We start from the raw sequence: 12,424 nt of genomic DNA on the forward strand, positions 1-12,424 counted from the left end.
TTAGTAACTTATAATCACAGATTTCTCATTTCTAGCCGCCGCTGGGGTTTCATTCTGTATAAATTAACAGTGATTTCAATATATTCCCACATCTCTGTCTAGCATGCAATCCAGCCCAGCTCAGAGCTCCCGTTCTTTGTTATATATTCTGTTTTTTCACACTCTCTCTTCTTTCGGTCTTTCCGCTCCGTTTGTCGTCATCGGCTCCTCTCTCAGCCCTCCCTCATCTCTCATTCTCAACTCACTCCCTCATCTTCTTCACTTTCTACAGCTCTTCTTGATATGAGCAAGCCACCTTTAGTTTCTTTACTCCTCCCTCGATACTACTGTCTCAGTGTCTTGAGTTTAATAATTCAGAGCCTGATGCTCTGCAAGATATAGTAAGCCCAAGGATTGATTTGTGATTTAGGCAGGATTTAATGACGCTCTTATTATCGGTTAGAATATCTGAGTGATGCATCAGCTCCCATTTATCTCTGTTGTATTGTCAGATGGTTTTACGTGTTGACCTCTAGATGACAGACTAATGGCTTTGAGTATGCTTAAAAGGCAGTGAAGAAGAATGTCTTGTATGTGTGTGTTTGCTAGCCACCTGTGATGTAATCAGAACAATGTTTGGTACCAAAACTTTCAAGCAAATGCTGAAGCAGAATTGACTCTTGTCTCTGTAAGGTATTACAATCTTATTTAAACACCCTCACAACCCAGCAAGATTTTTTTGTTGTTTTTAATAGATGTCTAATAGATGTCTAAACATAGTCATATTGGCTAAAACAAGGCTAGATTTGGGCTGTCAGTGAAAATCTAATAGACTAGAATAGGCTGGAACTAAACTAGTCATCAAATAAACAAATGAATGACATATAAAGTCTGCTTAATGTCTATTTGGCAACTAGTCTTGGGCTATTCTTAGATGTCTTTTAGATTTTCATTGACAGCCCAAGTTTAGCCTTGTTTTAGCCAAGCTGTCTACGTTTAGATGTCTATTAGATGTCTATTAAACACACAATTGTTTGCCAGGACGTCTTCATCCATTGTGTTTTGATGTGCTTTAAAAGTGTGAGAGCTATAAAGCTTGTATTCCTCTGCGTAAAACGCAGGAGAGACAGTGGCTGACGTTAAAAACTTGAAAGGGAACCAGAGAGGGAGCGAGAGAGAAAGACAGACTGCAAGAGATATCAGCAGCACAGCCGAAATAGTGTGTGAAGCGGTGAATAAAATGCAGGGAAGAAGAGTGAGAGGAGATGTGAGATATTTGAGTCACATTCTTGGCAGATTCCGGCGCCACAGACATTTGGAGAGTTTATGAATTGCGTATGCAAAGTCGCACACTTGCGCGGGTGCACACATACACATTCATTTAGAGCTAATCACACATTCAGAGAGCGCTGCACTCATCCCGCAGTGAGGCAGACGGTTTTCAAATGGAGTGCGTCATCGCTCTCATCAGCGGACCGTGGAGAGTTCACGTGCCTGTGATTCAAGCTCACACACACCTGCAACTTTACTGTCTGCAGAAACAACTTTCATGTCAGACTTAAAGAAGAGACCTGATTCATAAACACAACCAATCACTGCATCTGCAGAAGGCTGATTCAAGCTGTCAGCCAATAAAAGGTCTTTAAAGGTGCACTTACTGTAGGAAGTTGAGTGTATCTGTGTGTAAGCGAGCTTATACACTGCAGGATTGTAAAATTATTTGAAAAGCTGTGGAGTTACACAACAAGGTTGGATTAATTACACCTTGCTTCACTACACACGCTACAAGGCCATGCAGAAATGTTATCAGAAATATGTAAAAAAATACTGAAGCATTTCGCAATGCACAAGAGAAGTTCGAGTTATGTTGCTGATCTGCTAATATTTAATAAATCTCAACATTGCAGATCTTTAAAATCTGTCTGCACCAACAAAAGTCTGCCAAAATGTCTGTAGAGTGAGTTTGACTTTGGCCCAATTCCAATTCCACCCTTTAGCCCTTCCCTTTACCCCTATACCCCTCGTTTTGCACAATGAAATAAAGGGGTAGGGTATGACGCCGTTCTTTTTCATGGCTACCAGACTACCGCTTACCTTCATATGGACATTTTTCCTGCTGTTACCAGTTTGTCCCGTTAGCTTGCCATGTACGCGACTAACTTGTGAAGCAGAGAGGAGTTGACCACAAAGACAACGTTCGAGTCCGGTGAAGAACGGCTCCATAAAGCAGGTAAGAGAAAAACAGAATCCAAAACGCGGATCAGACGAGGGCTTTTATTTTGCTGGATTGTTTTTGAAAATTGTTAGTTGCGTTTAGGGAAGTGGATAGGCAGGTCAGTCAATACAGTTGGTTGAGTTTAGGGAAGGAGGAGGGTGGGTCAGAGGATAAAACAGTCAGTCAGTCATTCAGTCAGTTAAATAGCCAGTCAACAGCGGCCTCTGGTGGATTTACACGAGAAGAGCAGGTGTGAATGGCACTAGCGAGAGAAATTTGAGACCCCAAAAAGCATAAAAAGCGGCCTTTGGTGGATTCGCAAAAACAAAAACTACAAAAAAAAAAAACAAAAAAAAAACGTAGCACCAGGGACGTTTTTGGCGGTCTCCAGAAATCTATATAGAGGTATGTTTGTTTTCAGAATGAACCTGGCTTAGCTAATACATTGTACAGCGCCATCCTCAGATGTGCATTTCTAGAACATGGTAGACGAAGGTAAAAAATAATAATAATATAGCTACTCCAAGCAATGTACATAAGTGAGCTCTTGGAGGATATTCCAGTCTGATCAGGAATATGAAAAGACACAATTGTGAGTTCATTTTAAAACTGACCTGTCCACTGATGATAGCACAGTACCCACATAAGACGATGTAGAAACCACTTATATTAACACTTAAAATGTAGCTAAATATTATTGACTATTCGTCAGTGCTGACAAAATTAAAGAGTTGAATAGTTCATCAGCTTCCCACTAATTACCATATTGAACAAGTTTTCCACTTCAATGCCTTGGTGCACATTAATAGACAGTGGCATAAACAGCAGAAGTCTGCAATAGAAATTGTCAAGTTTCCACCATTTTGGGTCACTTGAATTAAACCTGTGGAAGAAGAATAACATCACAATCAAAACAAATAAATTTGATCTTTTGGATGCTTATCCTACACAAGCTACTAAATACATATGAAATGTTGACACTGCTAAAAGTGTCCCTGATGCCAAATAGTAACCCCTCGTCAACTGCCAATCCCGGAAAATCCGAAATGGGATTAATTTGATCTAAATGTTTGCTAAGGGACTATAATTCTTCTTCTTGGCCATTTCTCCATGCAATGTATTGCACTTCAACGTAGGCTCTCGCATGAGTCAGTGCTAAATGCCACCTTCATTATCTATCACCTACACCTCTCTCTATCTTGAACAATTCTCATTAGAACTAGTGGTCCAACATTAGATCTTGCCAGCACTGATGACATCCCATTCATTCTTCATCCCATTCATCGTCTTTTTGTATTACCTTCTACTCTTCCATGCAATGCAACGCAGACAATCCTATTTGAAGTGTATGACCAAACCAACAGTGTTTTCTTTTTTGTACTTTTTGCATGACAATAACTGTCTGATTAAAAACTTAACTCATATCATTAATTCACATCTTTTTCATGATGTGAAATACAAGTATTTAAAAAGTACATATACTAGAGGTATGTTTTTCCAGTGTCAATGCTTCACAATCGCACAAGGCAATTTGGGAGTATAGAAGGGATCTGTAAAGTATAACTTTGGTCTAATTTTTTATATTTTTGTCTTTTCAGATTGTTCAGATCCCTCATTTCTTATAAGGCCATGGTTGTCCTAATTCTGATGTCTGTAGTGGAGTTCGCCGTTAGAATCTAAAAATATATCCACATCTTGCAGTTTCTTCCCTATGAGCAATAGTCCTTCAGACTCATTTGAAAAATGTGCCCTGGACTACATTTTTGAGAACCGAGAAATATGTGCTCACACATATGAATAGCTTTTTAACTTTGCCATAAACTTGCAGAGTGGACTGGTGTTCGAGTCTGGCAAAGGACCAACCCAGGCTTATTCTGAAAATGTACCTCTATATACATTTTTGGAGACCATCAAATACGGCCCAGGAGGTACGTTTTTTTGCAGTTTTTGTTTTCGTGAATCCACGAGAGGCCGCTGTGTACGCTTTTTTGAGAGCTCTAATTTCTCTCGCGAGTGTCATTCGCGCCTGCTGTTCTCTCGTAAATCCACCAGAGGCAGCTGTCGATTGACTGTTTGACTGACTGAATGACTGACTGAATGACCAATCAACTGACCCCCCCCTTCCCTAAACCTAAGCAACAAATTTAAAAAGTAATTCAGAAAAAGAAAAGCCCTCAACTGATTTTTACATTTTACCACATTCTCACTCTGTTATTTACTTGTTTATATTATTTTTTGACTTCTCTTTTTATCTTACCTGCTTTCTGGAACCGCTTTTTGTCGGACTTAAACCCCGTTGTTGTGGTCATCTAATTTCTGCGTCTCAAGTCTGCTGACCTACATGGTGAGTTAACTGGACAAACTGGTAACAGCAGGAAAGCCGTCCATACGAAGGTAGGTGGCCAGCTGTTCAGTGAGAAAAGAAACACTGTTTATACTTACTTCAGGCTACACAGTTCACGATCTCCAGAAATGTATATATGGCTGCATTTTCTGCCCATACTTTGAACTGACCTAGTCGACTCTGTTCAATAGGGCCAGCGCATGTCTATGTACTTGTGTCAGGAGGCCAATACCATCGGCAAAATGTAAATTGTTGATGATTAGAGTCTATAGTATGAACTCTCCGCAAGTTTGATGCTACATATTACATCCATCATTCTGACGATGAAAATGAACGCAACAAATGAGAACTCTGCTATTTTTATTTTAATTGTATGTTTTTTGTGAAGGATTTCAATGCAAGGATAGTCACATCTGGCAGATTATATCACTCTTTAAACAGTGCCTTTCTGGGAAAGAGAGAAATCTCCACTGGAACAAACTTATGGGTGTGAGTCTTGGCCACTTACTAGCAGCAGGAACAACAGATTGCAGGCAATGGAGATGTGGTACCTCAGACAAGTCACCACCAAAACTTGTGGACCAGGTAAGGAACCAGACCATCAGGACAAACCTACAAGTCAAATCACTAACTGAAATAAATAACAGGCATAAGATGAGGTGGTTTGGTCATGTTGTCAGGATGAAAAACTACAGGGTTCCAAAGCAGATGCTAGAGGCAAGAACTCAAGGAAGGTATCCAAGAGGCAGGCCTCGAATGAAATGGATGGAATCACTTAACCCAGCATTCCAAATGTGAGGAGTAGGCCCAAACTGCACCAGAACATTGGCTGCAGATTAGGCATGGGCTGGTATAAGATTCAGACAGTATGATACCCTTGGATAACAATATCACGGTTTCACAGTATCACAGTATTGTGATTACTCCTCTAAAATATATAATTTTTAAATGTCTGTGTAAAAGACAAAAACCTTTTTCCCTGTTCAAAACAATATATTTTATTTTTTGAAATATTTAAGGTATTTTAGAGCAGTATACATGTCAGGCTAAATAATTAAAATGAATCATTGACGTCTGTTGTCTTCATTAGTTTCAAAAACACAGATTTCTTTACAGTTTAAAAATGCATTTTTGAATCTCTTTTCTGCTGGAGAAACTGTTGTCCTAAAAAAAATGTGAAAAAAATTCTTACACATACTTTAGGAACGGTATAGCAGAAGCTTGACTTTTCCAAACCATGGTGTAGCTTGAAAACGGTTATCGTCCCATGCCAACTGCAGAGAAAAAAAGGTGGCAGAAACTTTGTTCAGCCTCTACACCGCAAGGTAGAAGAGGCCAGGAATAAGTAAGTATAAGTATTTGTAAAAATTGTGGGGAAATTTATTGATTGCTGTGGCATTGTGACAAGACATTTTGACAGTTTTATATCTACCATTTTATGCATCCCACTGTTTACACGATTGAACAAATTTAGAGCTTAATTGTAAATGACCTATACAATAAAATAACTCTGACTCAACACTTAATGTTTCTGTTTTCTGCAAGAATGCTTGCCACTGATGATGATGTATCCCTAGCAACCAAATACACTTTATTAATAGTCAAAACTCTCATGAAAGTAACCAAAGTTGAAGAAAGACACACTTGAAATGTTTTCAACCTTATGTTTGACCTTTTTTTGCATAAAGTACTGCTATTTCACAATATCACTTGAGGACTGATAATTATTCTGACACATGAGAGTGTGTGCCTTTTTTGTAAGTGCATTAGGACTGTTGGATAATTAGGAAATCCCCATTATCTGATTTTGATTACATGGTTGAAACTCCATTATTAGTTTTTGATTTAGTTTTACGCAGCTGAAATGTTCAAGCAAATGTCAAGTGTATAGCAACAGTGTGAAATATTATGTAAAATGCAGGCTAATATGCATGGTAAGTTGATGCATTCACAAAAGGTGAATATACGCAGGAATAATCATCCCAAACTTAGTACCATCTGCTTGTGCGTCTTGCTGCAAAGCTAGATCAAACAGACTCTTGTTTGCATTAAAACCAAATCTGGAGCCAAGTTTGATCTAACAGTGGAAATGAGATGCGCACTTTCATCTCTAAGGAGCCGTCCACACAGGTACAGCTCTTGCATTTAAAACAACTAGACAACGTGGAACACAGAGGAGACAGTCTCCAGACATTTTTTCACAGCTCAAGTATTTTTACCTTGACACGATGACATCTTTGGGGGGATCACTTTTGGCAGAAGATGTTTAAAAAACAGTTATATCCCCTGGGATCATGACTATAGTGACATCACTAGGCTTATGACATTATCAGATTTTGTTTGGTGCAATCAACTGCTAAAGCCTTTATTGTGGTATATATTATCACAATTTAAAGACTTATTATTGACTTAAAGGTGCTGTATATAGGTTTTTGACTCTTCTAAAGCATAATAATCGTATATTATGTTTGCAAATATTTAAGAAACATGCGAAGTGAACATTCTGTATCTGTAAAACAATGCTAAAATCTGATATTCTGCTTTGAAAATGTGCGTTACGTGCCGGAACGTCTGTCTTTGTTTTGGACCCTTTAACCCACCAAATCCCAGTTTAGCCAATTATATTTCAGCATCTCGGGTTGCCATGGTGGAAAACAACATATTTCATTTATTCAGTCATGAAGACTCTTAAAGTATGGGTCTGTGACAGAAATGCAACCTCAGGTGGACAGTAGCAGACTCCGAAATGAGACACAGATTCAGAGTTTCACGTGAGGTGGTTGTTAATTAGCAAATAATATAAATATTACAAATATATTACAAATATCTGCTGCTGCTTTTAGTATATGGCAAAAAAATTGCACAAAATGACATTCAAGCACACATTGTTGGCATTTAACACTAAATAAAGCACATAAGATCAATTATCCCTTTGTTCAGCTGCAAGAAATAGAGGCCAAAATATCAATTTAAAGGTGTTGGTTAGGACAAAACTCCTTTTAATATGGAAAATATTCCTTCTATCGCGTGCCGTTGCTTTTATCACTGTTTGAATCAGCCTTTAGACTCGATGGTCAGGCTCGCTCCTTTTGATGTTGTCAATCTGGCAATCTGCTCTTGCATGTGTTTTGAACCAGGAGTGCAACACGTAGTTCAACCACTGGGTATCAATTTCACATTCTGCACCGTTAAGCTGCAAAAAATGCGAATTTAACAGGTATAATTAAAAAAATACTAAATATACTGCTTTAAAAAGTGCTCAAAATATATGAGTATACCCCTCTCTTATCTAAATGAGTATTTACTGAAGTACTGAAGACAAATCTAAGAAGAAAAAAAAAACTAATGATAATGATTCAAAATTAGTACATCCAAATTTACTTGTTAGAAAAAACCGTTAATGAATGTAAAAATAGTAGAAACAATTCAAGAGAAACGAAAAATGTATAATATTTATTTTTTTCCCAAATATTTAGCTTGAATTAAAATGTATAATCTTTTGATTTCTAAAGATGTTTGATGAGTAAAATATTATATTAATAATTGTGTCTGTTTTATAAATCAGTTTTGCTCAAATGCACTAAAATATACCTATATTCACTAAGAAATTTATATTATGGAATCTTAATTAAAAAATGGGGTGTAGTCAGTTATGTTGAGCACTGAGTTTATTCAAAGCAAACAAAATATTAATCAAATAAAATTGCAAAAGGGTTATGAAGTACAATAGGTAACACTTAAAATGTAAACAAAATACAGCATTTTATTTTTAATAGTTATTAACATTTAATAAAACGATTATGACTTGTAATCAGATTACAACTACGTTATTAATACATTTTTAAGCATTAAGAAATTAACATAATCTAAGATTATTGAAAGCTTTTCATCATGAATTTAGTTAAATTATCTAACATTAACTGATGGAGCCCTACTGCACAGTCTAGAATTTTAACTTAATTTTTTAGCATTGGCCAGATCAACATATAAAAATGTATAGGTTTGAACTATTAATCTATGTGGCATTGTTATAAACACCACTGGAAATACAATCTGAATATTCCTAAAATAAGCCGGCAGCTAGCTGACATGGCTGTAACTCTCACAGGGTCTGTACCCGAAGCTAAGCAGGGCTGCGCCTTGTCAGTACCTGGATGGGAGACCACATGGGAAAGCTAGGTTGCTGCCAGAAGTGGCATAAGTGAGACCAGCAGAGGGGTCTCTGCTGTGAGTCCTAATCCTCCTGTATAGTGACGGGGACTCTTTACAGCTCATTAAAAATCCTAGGATGTCTTTTGACATTTGACTTTTTTCTTCATTACACAGCACCCCATATTGACAGAAAAACAGCCATCAGTCTTTTTGGGAAAGATGCAACTAGCTAAATAATTTTAGCAAATGGCTGCAATATAAGAAAGAGTGAAAATGTTAAGGGGGTCTGAATACTTTTCACACCCACTCTATATCAATACATCCCACAAAGACTTTGAATATATAAAAGGATGTTAATTCAAATGTTACTTCTGTTTACCTACTTGTGTTTACCTACTGTTTCTCTCACTGGGAAATAACCCATAAGTCCCTGAGGCTGGATAATGAGCATAGGAGTATATAATCTTGACTTCTCGGCACATGTAAATAGCTGCTTCTGGGTTGACATTGATTTCACCAGTTCAGTGTTGACGTTGTTCTTCATGGCGGGATATTTCTGTCACTATGTCAGGTGAGAAGAAAAGTATTCGTTTCCCCATCGACCCACACTGTACTATTAATATTTTCGACAGTCAGACGGTGACGAATCTGATGAACAAATTAAGCGTCATCCCTCTTTTTCCATCTCCTGGCAATCCTTTGATTTCGCATCCAGAGTCACATTCGCTCAGACCCCAGCACCCACCAGCATATTCATAGGAATAACATAAACATCCACCCAGAATTTTCTTCTCTTTTTATTCACTTAATGCGCAGAGCTTTGTTCTGTGATTAAGCGACAGTCACAGACTTTTGTGAGATGTCCAAAGCTGGAGAAATTCCACAACCTTTATTATCATCTGCAGTAAAAGCCTATCACTGACTCACATCAGAAAACATTTATTCACAATTTGCAGACGCTTTTGCAAAAGTGACTTACAAATGAGCAAATATACTGGTTCATCATCAGAGGGAAATAAACATGAGATGTTCATTCATTCATTTTCCCTCGGCTTCGTCCCTTTATTCATCAGGGGTCGCCACAGTGGAATGAACCGCCAGCTTTTCAAGCATATGTTTTACACAGCAGATGCCCTTCCAGCTGCAACCCTGTACTGGAAAAACACTAATTCATACACATACACTGCGGCCAATTTAGCTTATGTAATTCACCTATGGCGCATGTTTTTGGACTAGGGTGGGGGGAACCAGAGCACCTGGAGGAAACCCAATTTTTTTTTACTATTTTACCACTTGAGATACCACTCATTCACTTGTGTGTTTCACTCAATTATGTAGTGGACATAATGTTTTCATGAATTTTCTTTGTTTTTTAAAGTTTTTGAGCTACTCTGTCAAGTCCTGTTGTACTGTTCAGAGGACATCCTGGGCTTTCTAGTGACATGTCATTTGATTGGCTGGCATGCTTGGAACCACTTCTTGCACTGCATCCAAAATGGCCGGCATACAAGCAAGCACATTTTATGGGAAGGAGAGAGGCATGTAAAATTTAGCTTTTTAAATGTTTTTTTACTATTATTATTACATATATATTTGTCTATTAAAGTGTCAGGAACAATACATTTAGCTGTTAAAGCTGTTAACTTGTTTGTGGTTCAAAATATCATCCTTTTTCAAATGCCCACTAGTGGACACCAGGACCATCTTAATGTAATTAATGACTGCATGTTGTAGGAGGCAGAATCGAAGCAGAGAGGATTCTTTAAAAAATGGTTGAGGAAGACTCTGACTGTGAGTCTGCCTATCAGACAATTAAAGGATTAGAGGCAGATAGAGAATGACGACAGTTTTAAATCACTTTTATGTTAAATTTGTTTTGGATTAACATCACTAAAAAAGGCTTTTGTTTAGTTTTTGTTGCATTAATATTGGATTAATATCCCTTTACAGCCATATCCTGTACAGTTTTGTTGTCTGAGTTAGGCGGTCATTTCGAACTAAAATGATCCTGTGGTCCACTACAGTGGACATGCTGTAAAATTAAAAATAAAAACAAAATGTAAAAACTCTAAATTGTAGATTTTTTAAACCAAAGGATGTAGAAAATTACTGAAGCCAAATCTGAAGCTTATCTAACAAAATAACTTACAAAAACAGTCCAAAAACTACTACACCCAAATTTATGTCATAGAAAAATATTAAATACAATTTTTAAAAAAAAGGGGGGGGGGGGAATTCAAGAGAAGAGAAATTTTGTAGTTTGGAAAATAAAAACATTCATTTTCCAAATCGGGTGAACTCGATTATGCTGAGTACCGTATATGACAAGATCAATAAATCCAACGTGTTTTGAATGTGTTTAAGTAATAAAATGTGTCGAGTACATCGTAAAAAATTTTGGGTTCCTCACAATTTCAAGTTAACTTAATCGTTTTTACAAATTTAAGTGGATTGAACATCAAATAATTAAGTTATCCTACTTGACACGTAAGAATTCAATGGTTCAACTCATATTAAATTAGTAGTTTGAACAGCAGCAAAAGTTATGTTTTGAGTGTGTGGAGCTATGTCAATTTTGCCCCTGAATATTAAGTAAACAATAGGTTTCATAGAATTTAACTAACTAAATTTGGCTTTTTTCTAATATATTTATACCATATTCATATCTTTTACCCAATTAAATCTATAATAGTATTTTATTTATACAGGGTGGGCCATTTATTTGGATACACCATAAAAACTTATTGGCAATTCCACAAGAAAAACAATGGTGTGCTTGGTTTTAAACATAACTTTATTCTTTAATGAGTTATTTATACAAGCCCCCTCACATATACTAATGTGCCACAAACAGGACGTTAATATCACCAACCATTCTTGTTTTATTAAGGTTTATCCAAATAAATGGCCCACCCTGTATATTTAAATTGAGTCAAAGGAATCTGACAACATTCACTCATTAATTTTCCTTCGGCTTAGTCCTTTATTTATCAGGGGTTGCCATAGCGTAATGAACCGCCAACTATTCCTGCACATTTTAAGCAGCAGATGCCTTTCCAGCTGCAACTCAGTACTGGGAAACACCCATACACTACGGGCAATTTAGTTTATCCAATTCACCTATAGCGCAAGTCTTTAGACTGTGGGGGGAACCGGATCACCCAGATGGAAACCCACACAAACACGAAAGGACATGCAAACTCCACAGAGAAGAGTTAACTGACCCAGCCGGGACTTGAACCAGCAACCGACTTGCTAACCACCGAGCCACTATGCCGCCCAACTGACGATTTGTGTTTAAAAAAAATGGATAAATTAAATAGAATTAAAAGTTTACAAGCAATGTAAAAAATGCTGCGTCCGACACAATCGATTTGTGTTGGGACAACATTAAGGAATTAAATGAACTTATTAGTTTTTACAAATTTAAATCGACTGACCATAAAACAATAACTTGTCCCAATGAAATCTCAAGACTTGTGTTGTTTCAGTTCATTTTAAATAAATAGTTTGAAGTAGTTTTGAGTGAATTTTTCTTTTAACATGTTTATTTAAGGTTATCAAAATGAATGAATAATGTGCTTTCACAGCCATAATCAAAGACAAGTTTTACAAAAAAAAAAAAAATGTGCAATGGGTTGTAGAAATCATAGTAATCCTTAAGAATAAGAAAATAAGTAAAAAAGAAAGTAGATAAATGGAGGTAGGGAAACAAGAAGAAAAAAGGAAAACAT

The sequence above is a fragment of the Danio rerio genome, chromosome 1 (assembly GCF_052040795.2).
Source record: "Danio rerio strain M-AB ecotype USA chromosome 1, GRCz13ab, whole genome shotgun sequence".
In the NCBI taxonomy this organism is placed as follows: domain Eukaryota; kingdom Metazoa; phylum Chordata; class Actinopteri; order Cypriniformes; family Danionidae; genus Danio; species Danio rerio.